This window comes from Haliotis asinina, chromosome 6 (genome assembly GCF_037392515.1).
Source record: "Haliotis asinina isolate JCU_RB_2024 chromosome 6, JCU_Hal_asi_v2, whole genome shotgun sequence".
NCBI classification, from domain to species: Eukaryota; Metazoa; Mollusca; class Gastropoda; order Lepetellida; family Haliotidae; genus Haliotis; species Haliotis asinina.
In genome coordinates this window covers 18,794,970-18,807,474 of record NC_090285.1, presented here as the reverse complement: position 1 = coordinate 18,807,474, position 12,505 = coordinate 18,794,970, and the positions used below count along the sequence as shown (strand labels likewise).

Here is a 12,505-nt window from a genome sequence, read left to right as displayed (position 1 = left end):
CCCTACGCCAATGTGTCTACCCATGGCCGATTAAGGGATCAAGTAAACTAATGACTTGATAATGACGTTATGGTCAAATAAACAAAGACCAGAACCGGACGCTGTTTAATGTCCAATACTCAAGTCCAGGAAATTATCAATCATTTCAAATGAAAGATGATCGATACCCGTGATTGTATGTCGTTATAAAACAACAATAGCCACCTGTGAACGGTAGGATTGGTACCATGAAAACGAGTGGAAATTAATCTTCTTTAGTATAGATCTGGTCAGGCCAACATTGTTTCGAGCCCTTCGGCGAAGGTGGAAGATGGACGTTAAACGTCCCTACCTCGAAATTACCTTGGAGGTAACAAACAAAACGTTTTAGTTAGTTTGAAAAGTCAGTCGATCACACTCAACCGACATCAGTCAAGTCATTCTTCCTATGGAGAACTTTGACGTATATTCAGGTTTGCTTGTTTATTTGTTTAACGTCCTATTCAGCAGTATTTCAGTTACATCACGGTTGTCTGTGACCGTATAAAAATATATTGATTGACGTCATCACCATCGATCAACGTAATTGTAAACATATCCCAATTGTGCAGATCGATGCTCATGCTGTTGATCACTGGATTGTCTGGTCCAAACTCGATTATTTAAAGAACGCCGCCAAATAGCTGGAATACTGCTGAGTGCGGCGTAAAAGTCAACTCACTCATTCACTAGACTGTAACTGTTTTACCGAGGAACTGGGCCGTTTGCACAAAGCGACGCTATCACTACAACGGCCGTAACTTTACTGAAGTCAAGGTCGTCTATGAACTAAGATGATTGTGCAAGTGGTCCAAGATCTTTCCTGGTATACAAAAGCTAGTACCTGTAACACGTACGCCACTAACTGGACAGAGGTACCAACATCTTCACCACAAGGTCGCAATAAAAAATAGAGATGTTGAAAGTCGACCGTCTTCGCTGAAACTAGGGGATCCACTTGAACAAACGGAATTTTGCTTTACGACGATCCCAGCTCACATAATGATGAGCTAAGATCGCTTCATGCAAGCATGCCCTGATTCTGAAATGTCACGGACACTACAGAATCAGTCAATCATGGCATTTGGTGTTTACATTTAAAAACGTTTGAGGTTCAATCGAGCTTGCTCTTTTAATCAAGATTTCAAGGAGCGCCATGCCACTCCTGCTCAGGTGTCTCAGTAAAGGTCTCAGTAAAACTTTCAAGGAGTTTTATGAAAGACATGTGGAGGAAATTTCCAATCAAAAGTAACAAAAACGATGTCCGAGGCGATTCCCTATTTTGACTTTACCATACATTCACGAATTATTTCAGGTGAACAACTGACCAGACTTATTTTGCTTGCTGTGGATTGTCTACTCATGATATTGTCACAATTCTACAATTGACTAAGCTTTGGGCAAAGCTTTCTTATGAGAGTGGAAGGGATTTGTCGCTCCTATTTACGATACTAACTCTCGTACTTAAACATAGACCTACGATAGTGATGAAACTATGCCAAGACTGTGGAATCGCCGTAATTCTGTGATGCCACTTAAAGACAGTTTACACAATGAGATAACATCTCACTCACCAAAGTACATATATACAGCGTTTTCGAGTCAGATTAACGGTTAACAACATAGTTTCCATTTCATGGGGATGAAAGAATCACACTGACATCACCACCATTAATTACCTCTTAAGTCAGGCATTGGTACATTAAAGCCAACATTCAGTTTGCAAATAATCGAACAAAGATGTTATCAAAACACTTTTCAAACCTAAAAGAAACCTCATTCGCACTCACAAATATTTGGCTTTCTTCCACAAACTGTGGATTCAATTAACAACAACCGCTGGACCAAACAGTTCAAGCAATTCCTACCTTGAAGTTGAACAGTAATACTAATCCAAACGGCGAACTGATAAATAGGTTAAATAGTCCCTTTATCTTGACTCATAGTAAGTATTTCTTTGTGGCGATTATACGGCATCATCCACTCGTTTCACGAGCTTGCCTCATCTGTCAATCAAATTCTCGTAAACGTCACGTGTCGAGTTCATCGCTTCCTCACTAACATGGGCGGCAATTCTGTGTAGAACCGTCTTAACCACTAGCATCTGTTTTCCTGCGTAGCCAAGGCCCCGATTTGCTCTGGTAAGGCTTTGATGTAGACAAGGAAGGTGTAAAGTGAGGGATTTTTACCTACATAAATATACCATCCGCTTAATCACCTTTCCCACTGATGCTGTTAACTGACACAACAAGAATTCGGCCTCTGAGAATCAGATGGAGAAGCTCAACTAATACAGAAGAAAAAAGATACTCAAAGTTGTTCGTGTTTGAATAATTTAGTGTTTAATGGATTTCGTACATTTTATGCTCGTTGAAAATATTTTCTTTTCGTTTTAAGGGTTATATACATTCCTAGTTTTTTATTTCCGTCATAAAAATGTTCACCTTTCGTCACTTTTATGCAGTGAACGTGATATGTGTTTTGCCCGCATTCTCCGAACAGCTCTATACGACTTTTATACATTCAACAACCTGCGAAAATATCAGTGATGAGGTTGAGGAATAGGTGTAAACAAGACGCTATGTCATGATTGGCTAATGGATGTCATGCTCTGTGAACCATGTACTCTATCCTCGAGTCATTACCAAACAGCCACGTTATCGCGTTGTAATCTTCGACTGACAAAAACGGAGAAAGTATGGACAAACCTAATAGAATTGACGTCTACATTCACTTAGTGGTTGCTGTAATCGAAAAATCATCGGATTATCACGTACACAGAGATAGAGGGTTCATACGTCCGAAAGAGACTACCCATTTTTGACGCCAAGTGTCGTTGTAATTCATTTGCAAACTGTTTAGGTAATATTTAATCTTTAGACATAACATTGTTATAGCATAGTACGTTATACTGTCATGGAAATGAAACCAACAAATTGAAACTTGAAATTGGCCCAAAATTACAAAACAAGAACTTGAAAACTGGATCGAGAAACAATTACGAAATCAATATTAAGAATGTTTTACCACGTCGCAAAGCTAAAACGCTTCAAGCTTCAGGTCCACAACCCAGCTATCAAACACCATCAGTCTGTTTTGTTTTATCAACCACTAAATATGGTTTACACTTTTTCAACCACTGTTTACTTACGGGATATGGTGAAAAGGATAATGTCATGAATGTCCCTCTTATTCAAATATCTATTCCGAGAATGATTTTCACCCAATCGCCTAACTGCTTAAGAATTACGTGGGTAAGCGTCATCTCCTCCGTTGACGAGTGATGGAGGAAATATTCTATTTATTCAAATCCAGCTTGTTTATTCAGACTGTCAGTAACACTCCCTCGAGAGACATATAACGCCAAAACTCGAGTGTAAATTTGACCATGAGACCCATTATCGCTGAAAAGTATTGATGGCTCAAAACTGTCCTGACAGGTCAGGCATGCCTCGTCTGGACATGACCATGCAGGTGGTCTGAAGTTTGTTGAGTACAGATGAACTGGTCGTGTGTTCGAATCACATTTTAGCTCCGATTATGAACCTTAATCACCTTCATATCAGTGCCCTTGGGTTTTACCTGATTGCTGACCGCGTCACGCTAAGTTCCCCCTCCTTCACGTTGTGTGAACATAGACTGTACAGAGTTTTAAATCCCCGCTATACATCCTACGAAAATACGGCTTTTTGGCAAATAATACAGCATATTGCTGATTCTTTCGACTTTAGCCGATCCACGCTCCACTTTCCTCAACGCTGAACCCAATATATATATATCAAAATATAATATATGAGGAACGGAATCTTTGCAGTCAGACTGGTTGCCGAAAACTTTAGCCTGTAGGGCGCTCTCAAAAGTAGAGTGAGTGAGTACGGTTTTAAGCCGCTTTTAGCAATATTTCAGCTGTATCAATGTGGATTACACCAGAAGGGCTTCACACACTGTACCCATGAGGGGAATGGAACCCGGGTTTTCGGCGTGACTAGCGAACGCATTAACTGCTGAGCTATCCCAGCGTCCCATCTCAAAAGTAACACAATCAACTGTAGCATTTACAGATCAAAGTGCAATATACTGCAGTCATTGCAGCTCCATCATTTAGGATGTCGTCTTTTGCCATTTAATGACGATGAAGTGGCATGTCAATGGCATGGCAATTTCAGTGACTGAGATTGGGGTAATTCTATCTAATGTGATTTCGTTGATTGTTGTTTAACGCCGCATTCAACAGTATTCCAACTATATGACAGCGGTCTGTAAATAATCGAGTCTGGGCCAGACAATCCAGTGATCAACAGCATGAATATCTTACTAAGCAATATGGAACCGATGACATGTGTCAACCAAGTCAGCAAGCCTGACCACCCGATCCCGTTAGTCGCCTCTGACAAGCATGGGTTACTGAAGATCATTTCGGATCTTCACCGGTTAATGTGATCTGACCAAGTTATTATCAGTTTGTGTGAGGGTAGGGTTAGCAATAGAAGCAGTCCAGCCTCAATACACATTTGTAAAGCAATACGGACAATGATGAATGGGTCAGTGTTGTTGTTTGTATAACATACGGAGCAGGTGCGTCCAACGAATTAGCCTCAAGGAGACTTACATTGGGCGTATCTACCACCGTGGTGTTGTTCCTGAACAAGGACTGGTAGGGAAGAGCCATGTACCATCAAGGTCACTCGGTGTATTGTAGCAGCATGTGGCCAACAGGTGATGTCTCCCGTAACAAGGACCCATATCTTTGCCTGACTCACGGGGACAATATTGCAATAATAAATATCAGCTCCTCATAAAAGGGTGAAACATTAAACATTGAAGTCACGCACGCTAATCAATGGTGGCACTGGCTTATACACTTTGGCACGTCACGTGACTGACAAGATGCCCGGATACCTCGGATTCGAATCATCTGGACATGTACTCTGCGTGGAAATGAACAGTTGAAGGATGTCTTCTCCGACGTCCGCGTTCTAAAAAGGCGCGGACCTCGGTGAAGTCACCAACAGATACTGCACTACCTGTATTCGTTCCCTAAAGATATAGTTATATGTGTATCCAGTGAAAACAATCCAAAGCATATCTGATGTGGCGATGTAATGATATAATGATTTACGAAACATTTTGCGAGAAAGTTTTCACGGCGAGATCGACCACAATATTGTCAAGACTTCGTGCACACAGACATGGCATAGAATTTATGTCCCTTATGAAATCCAGCGCCTGTCTGTATATCGCATGCGGAAACAGTCGTGCTCAGTGAACAAACACAAAGCAACGTGGAATCGTTTTGTCTGGTGACAGTAATGCATCGGAATCACGTGTTTCTAGGCACACCTGATATGTAATTTACTCAGTATTGTTTACAAACACAGCAGACCTTGAGAAGAATTGTGTTGGCTGGTCAGCTGAACTGAACCAGTGGTTGATACCAAGAGTGTGATCAACGTTGTCTAAGCATGACAACACGAAAGAAGCCAGATAAAATATGATAATGACGTGAATGAACCCCCCTACTCTGGATGGAATGAGTGACTGGATCTTGTTTAAGACATAATAGGGAAATCAGCAGGATACAGAGAACCCGCTGTTAACCACGGATGCACGGACTGCTCAGCCAAGTCTCAACTATTCCTAGATATAACGATAACGGTCGGCATGAAACAATATTCACTTACCCGTTCTAACGGGTCTGGTACAGTTTTCTTCTTGGCAGTACAAGATTATCCCTTGTCATGTTCTAATTTTAAAGTAAACAACTAGTGACAGATGAATCAAAATATTGACAGAACATTAGGGTTTGACCTTCTCACAAGCCGCACCCGCGCCCCGACCTTGTCTCAAACATATGTTTTTTAAAACAAAACTAGTAATTGAATGGGTTGTATATCTATTTCGAGCTACATCGACACTCAACATCGACGCCGACAGTACACTCTTACGACATGACGCACGGAAACAAGGTAATCAGCACCTGGAACTAACATTTAGAGGGAAAAGGAGAAATGGTAAACAAGTTACAAAAAACTCCATTTCGTGGGGTAAACATAGGCCCCGAAGGGGTGGTTAAATGCCCCAACTCCCCCGACGCTGTGAACCCGCTTGTCGGTCTACAGAACCATCTGGTGCCAGGTATCAGATACTGTTATTTTTGGAAGTCTACCCACAGCCAGCATGCGGGCCAGAACTACTGCCCTACATTAGGGAATGTGTTTGGGACAACAGTAAGGAGAACGGTTCTTGCATGTGCAGGTGTGTGTACTTGTATGTGAGATTTTTTTCTATCATTTTCTTGATGGTCAGATCGGGCACTCTTAAAGACATACATATGAGAAGAAAATGTCCCCCTCAACAGTATCCACCGAAACATTACAGCATCACGTCTCATTTATTGACAGTCCACCCCATCCGTCAATCGCCGCCCTAATTAACCGGAGTAAACAACAAACAGCGAAATACATAGTTAAAATGATAATACATTTATGAGTAAGAGGGTGGTAAGATGACAGACTGGTCGGGTGGATGTATGAGTGAGTGAGTGAGTGAGTGAGTGAACGAGTGGGCTCGTTTGTGGATGGGTGGGTTAGTGAGTGAGTGAACGAGTGGGCTCGTTTGTGGATGGGTGGGTTAGTGAGTGAGTGAGCGACTGGGCTCGTTTGTGGATGGGTGGGTTAGTGAGTGAGTGAACGAGTGGGCTCGTTTGTGGATGGGTGGGTTAGTGAGAGTGAGCGACTGGGCTCGTTTGTGGATGGGTGGGTTAGTGAATGAAGCACAGGATCTTACCCATACCACTGAGTAAAACATTAAGGGTTTTACACACCATACCTTTAGGGAGCCTAACATTGGTTACAAGATTAACCACTTAGCATCCGACCCTCTACTGATGACGAATTTCAGATAACCTTCTACTATTGACAGTCACACAGTAGGAACAAAACCAGTACCATGTAATACATGCACACGTTGTATAAGGATCAAAGGGTTAATGTTACCTGAACAACAGCTGTCACTGTAAGGTGACAGCCGAATACATATGTCCTACGGCCACCTGAACAGAAACAATAATCGGTTGTGTTGCATGTTCAGGTATGCCACGGAACTAGTCCTCTATTTCAATTACAAAACATAACATCACTGTCATAAATTTACTACTGCCTTGTAGAATAAAATATAAAAAACAACAACAATACAACATAGATTCCTTTGTGAAAATAATAAACTTTGACGTGGATTAGATCAGAAAAGAACACCAAAACAATATTCCATTCAGGGCACGACCACTCACAACAGTGCTAGTATTCGTTAACCCATACACGACAATAATGTCTTCCTTGTTGAAAACAACATGCCCTTATACTGCATATGTCATCAGCTGACTGATCAAACACAAAGCTCCTCGGCTTGGTATTCGCCAGTGCAAACTCCCTACACACTAAATGATGAATGTCGATTGCAAAATAATGTTTCCCACATCGCTGATTCGTTCCGCTAGGCACTCAGTTTATTATCATCGTGTTTCAGAAATATTTGTGAGTGTTTATGAAAATAATCAATAGATTTTATATCTTTATTATTTGTTTAAAATAATCAAATATACCGCGAAATGTTACGTGGTCACGTTTTTTATTGCTGCTGTGAGAGAGCGGTTTGATTGTAATGTTTTATCATGATGTCATTTGTCATCACGTTTTATGAATACCAACACCCGATAGCTTAACGTGCTTGCGGGTATTTAGGTTCTTTGGAGAGGAAGAGTGATTGGGTTGGTTTTTTTTCAAAAGGTAATTTGTTTTCATGTTTTACGCCCACAAAAAACATAATGGCTTAACATGGCATTCGATCTTGATGTGTTTTAGTTGTTTTTCTTAAAAGAAGCAGCTTTTATATGTGACGAAAAGATCTGAGCGCATGATGTGATAGATTAGAGAGTGACTTGTGATTTAGTCGTGCAGAACATTCATCACTACCAGCTCAGCACAAGAAGTGACGGAGGCTAGGAAGCCATATTTGTCAGACTGCCAGGACGGCGGTAGGGTAGGTTAATGGTTAAAGCGCCTGCTCGTCTCGCTGGAGCCCGGGTTCAGTTCCCCACATGGGTACAATGTGTGTAGTCCATTTCTGGAATACTGCTAACAGCAGCGCAAAACCATACTCACCCATTCAAACCAGCTGGAACAAAGCCTTCAGAAGATACCTAGCCTGTCTAACAGTCTCTGAACCACGTACTTCCCTTTTGTTTAACCCATTCCGCAATTCTAAAGCCCTAGATGACGCATGTCTAGATATGCCCAAGTTCAGGGTTCACCGGGGCTCATATTCAACTCAATCGAGGTTGTTTGTTTTTATCTAACTTGGAAAAAAGAAAGAAAAAGAGCAAATGTTCGCCTAGATGCCATCACTCAATATATTGCTCAGGATTGCAGTTTTGGGTTCGTAGTAGTTCGATCGAACTAATCGATCATGATCGAACAAAATCACTGAATTGTCTGGTCCAGTGTCAAGAGTCGGACGAGAGACCCGTGTGGTTCCGTAACCCAAGCTTGTCGTCAGGGGCGACTAACGAAATCGGACGGTCAGGTTCGCTGACTTAATAAACATATATCATCGTATTCCAACTGCGATTGATGCTCATGCTGTCTATCACTGAATTGTCTGGTCCAGACTCGATTATTTACTGAATGACGCCATAGAGCTTAAATATTGCTGAGTATTGCCTTAAACAACCAACCAAACATCAAAGTCGGACTAGAATGAAACAGTAGTGATTTTACCATATACCAGAACGTGCGAAACTAATCCAATATATTTGCGATCACGACCAGATAATTATGCAAATGAGGCCCCCTAGCGGGAATTGCTGGTAGTGAGCTCCATACATCGACGAGAGGCCCATTCTTTTCATGAACTATTACAATATGTTTAAAACGCTTCTTAATGTGTTTGCGTTTTTGAGAGAAACGTGACTGCAAATTGTTTTTCCTTTTAAATTCAATGGAGCGGTTCACTCAGGCTTTGCAATTCTGCACATTAATTCACTGTGTCCTGGTATTTTGTGAATGAGATCGTTTAGTGTCGTCAGCTACTGTCCTAAAATTCAGGTAAGTTTGTCAGCTATTGTACTGAAATTCAGACGGTTTTGTCAGCTACTGCACTGAAATCCAGTTTGTCTTGAGTACTTTTGTCAGCTATTTCAATAATATCCTATATGCGATATCAAATATGTCAATAATATCGCTAATGTATTATCAAATACTGACCTTTAAGCAATAGAAACTATACTTCAAACAAACAATAAACAGATTGGTGATACAAGAGTTATCCTTATCGAACACCGATTGAGTGAGTGAGTGAGTTTAGTTTTACGCCGCACTCAGCAATATTCCAGCTATATTGCAGCGGTCTGTAAATAATCGAGTCTGGACCAGACAATCCAGTGATCAACAACATGAGCATTGATCTGCGCAATTGGGAACTGATGACATGTGTCAACCAAGTCAGCGAGCCTGACCACCCGATCCCGTTAGTCGCCTCTTTCGACAAGCTGAATCGCCTTTTATGGCAAGCATGGGTTGCTGAAGGCCTATTCTACCCCGGGACCTTCACGGGTCTCGGGTTTGATGAAACAGCCGCATACAATCGAGAAGCGCATCACTTTCTCTTTCATAAAAATACTACATTTTAATAGAATATACATACCGAATTGCGTTTATTCATTTAAAGATACGGACATATTTTAACTTCACCATGTTGCATAAAGAACAACTATTGTCAATGCCCTACGATGCTGCTACAACGGCAGATCCATTGTTCGTTAAATTGTAAAGCTACATCTCGTAAGCAATACATAGTCTACATTACAAACTTCAGAGCTGTGACCGACGAAGTAGGATAAGTGGAGATTAGTTTCATGCCCATTTCAGTGAGTGAATGAGTGAGTGAGTATGATTTTACGACGCTTTTAGCAATATTCGTGCAATATCACAGCGGGGGACGCCAGAATGGACCTCACATTGTGGGGAATCGAAGCCGGGTCTTCAGCTTGACGGGCGAACGCTTTAACCATTAAGCTACCCACTTTTAGCAATATTCCGGCAATATCAAGGGACCCCAGAAATGTACTTCACACATGACGTGGGATAAGGGATAGCTTTGGTCCACTAGAGAGTTTGAACAAAGATCCAATTATTGCACCATATCAAATTTTGGGTTTAAATTGCTCTATACTGGCTTGTTTTACTTTCCTGCGCTTCAAGTTTTCAAAGGGCATGACCAAACAAATATGTCAAAATTTGTGGAAAATGCCGATTTTGCACTGCAAGAGAAAATCTAACTTTGACCTCGACCGTTATTCATTATGTGTTCCTTTACAATAAGCTTGTACTGGGTACAAGAAAATCAGCTTCGCTGAAATATATGCTCATAAATAGAAAATAGAAAATGCTTTCTCCAAGGAAACAATTGCAAGAAAATCAGCTTCGATGAAAAAGATGCTTATAAATAGAAACCGCTTTCACCAAGAAACATGTAAATAATCATAAATAGATGATAAAAACCGCTTTCACCTAGAAAAATGTACAAGAAAAACAACTTCCTGGAAATAGATGGTCCAAAATAGAAAAAGGAAAACGCTTCAACAAAGAAACAACGTCCCCTGTGACGAATCCCATTAGGAACCTAAGTACCCAGCGCATCGCCAAAAACGTGTAAGTATTGAACTGATTGAGAGTTGCCAAGACGATTTTCACCTGACTGAGTTTGGTCAAAATAAATTCGTACACACAATGTTTCATTGTTATAATCCAATATTTGTGTACTGAGATGTGTGATTCATTTATTACACGACATGAATCAAATAAATGAATCATTAGACACATGATTCTATCACCTACCTCTGTACCCTTATGATTCGTCCTTGTGATTGATGTAGATTGGGTGATGGTATTGCTTTCCGAATTGTCAGATTATCCCGTTACTAATCCACTAAAAGCAGTCTCCAATATCCTTTCTCGAGTAGAATACTTTCACATTCCACGATACGAAAACACAACAGCATCTATCCAGGAGCGTAATGCCAGACTCCCGCCCCTATCTCGTACAGACGATGGCTCGATCATTGAGCCGGACGCTAGGTAAGGTCATGGGTCATTCTGGGCTATCTAATCACACTGGTCTACAAGATAAAGCGAATACACGGCACCTGGGCTTAAAACGCATCAGAGCCTATGAATGAGATTTTCAGCCTCGACCCAATCATCTCTTACAGTCAGTTTGAACATTTACTACATCACATTGCGTACAGGTGAGGGATCAAGAGATCGTCTGCTACTTGATTGGAACAGATGACACAAGAGACGCTCGGTATCCGGCGTTAGTCGGTCAGGGCATATCGTCAAACTGTCAACTGGTCAGTTCTGATGGCACACGAACCCGAGGACAGTTAAACTCTGTGGAGGGACTGTTTGTCGACCAGCACGCTCACATGACTGAGGTCGCTTGAAAAGTGCAAGCAGGCGCTGAATGGACTTCTCGTGTGTCCTCGAGCAGATCCCTACTGCCTCCAAGCCCTGCTGTAGCATAACATTGTTTCTGATGAATGCATAATTGATGTCAGGTATAAAGCTTGACAGACAATGATGAACTGCCGTGGAAGGGCCGAAGGAAATGTTCCAGATTATCGCGACATCCACGCCCCGAGACCAATTAGTAACCTTGATTCACGGTACCGGAAAATGCAATTAATTAGTAATATCAAGTGGAACATTTAGATGTGAATGTTTAATCTGTCAATAAATTGATTAGGGCCGACTTCTTCTTTCGCGATGGAGTAGCCCAGTGGTTAAAGCATTCGCCCGTCACGCCGAAGACTCGGTTTCGAATCCTCACTTGGTTCCTCATAGAGTGCGAAGATCAATTATGTCTAACTGTGCTATTGACAGAAAATTGCCGCGTATACTAACTCACCCACTCACACTATTCATTTTTTTCCCATTCCATAATAGTCTGACATGCTTTGACTGAGGAACAGCAAAGCGATGCGTGTCTGTTATTTACATGTCCTGTTCCTTTAAGAGCGCATTGGTCAAATGTGTGTCGTCGCTGCAAGCCTAGCGTTGCCTATCATCAACCCTGGACTGTTTCATCCAACCTCGAACATTTACAGAGCTCCGTCACATAGATGTTGCTGATTATGGCATTAAACCACACACATAATAACACATTAATATTGAAAAGATTGCTAGAATGTTGGCAGCAGAACCTAAATTCGCACAATATCAGGGGAAACATGCTTAAATTCAGCTATTTTCAGTATCACCAATCGCCCATCGGCTGGTCATGCGTTTGTCACATTTGTCGACGTCGGCCTCCCGGAATCTTCTGTTGATGTGATTGATGACGTGATTCACATCAGCTAATGAAACCAGTGTAGATACAACAAACCTCATGTCACTTGACCTCCTTTGACATCTGACAATGACGGAGACAG

At 41.5% G+C, this 12,505-nt stretch overlaps 1 protein-coding gene across 1 annotated transcript in view; it reads right to left on the bottom strand.

Moving 5' to 3' along the window:
* LOC137287666 (rho GTPase-activating protein gacF-like) overlaps window positions 1-11,523 on the bottom strand; it is a 237,826-nt gene extending 226,303 nt beyond the window's left edge. Inside the window, exon 1 of the mRNA XM_067820053.1 lies at window positions 10,911-11,523. The gene's annotated coding sequence lies outside the window, so the exon portion shown is untranslated. The remainder of the gene's footprint in view (window positions 1-10,910) is intronic.
* Between the last annotated feature and the right edge of the window lie 982 nt (window positions 11,524-12,505).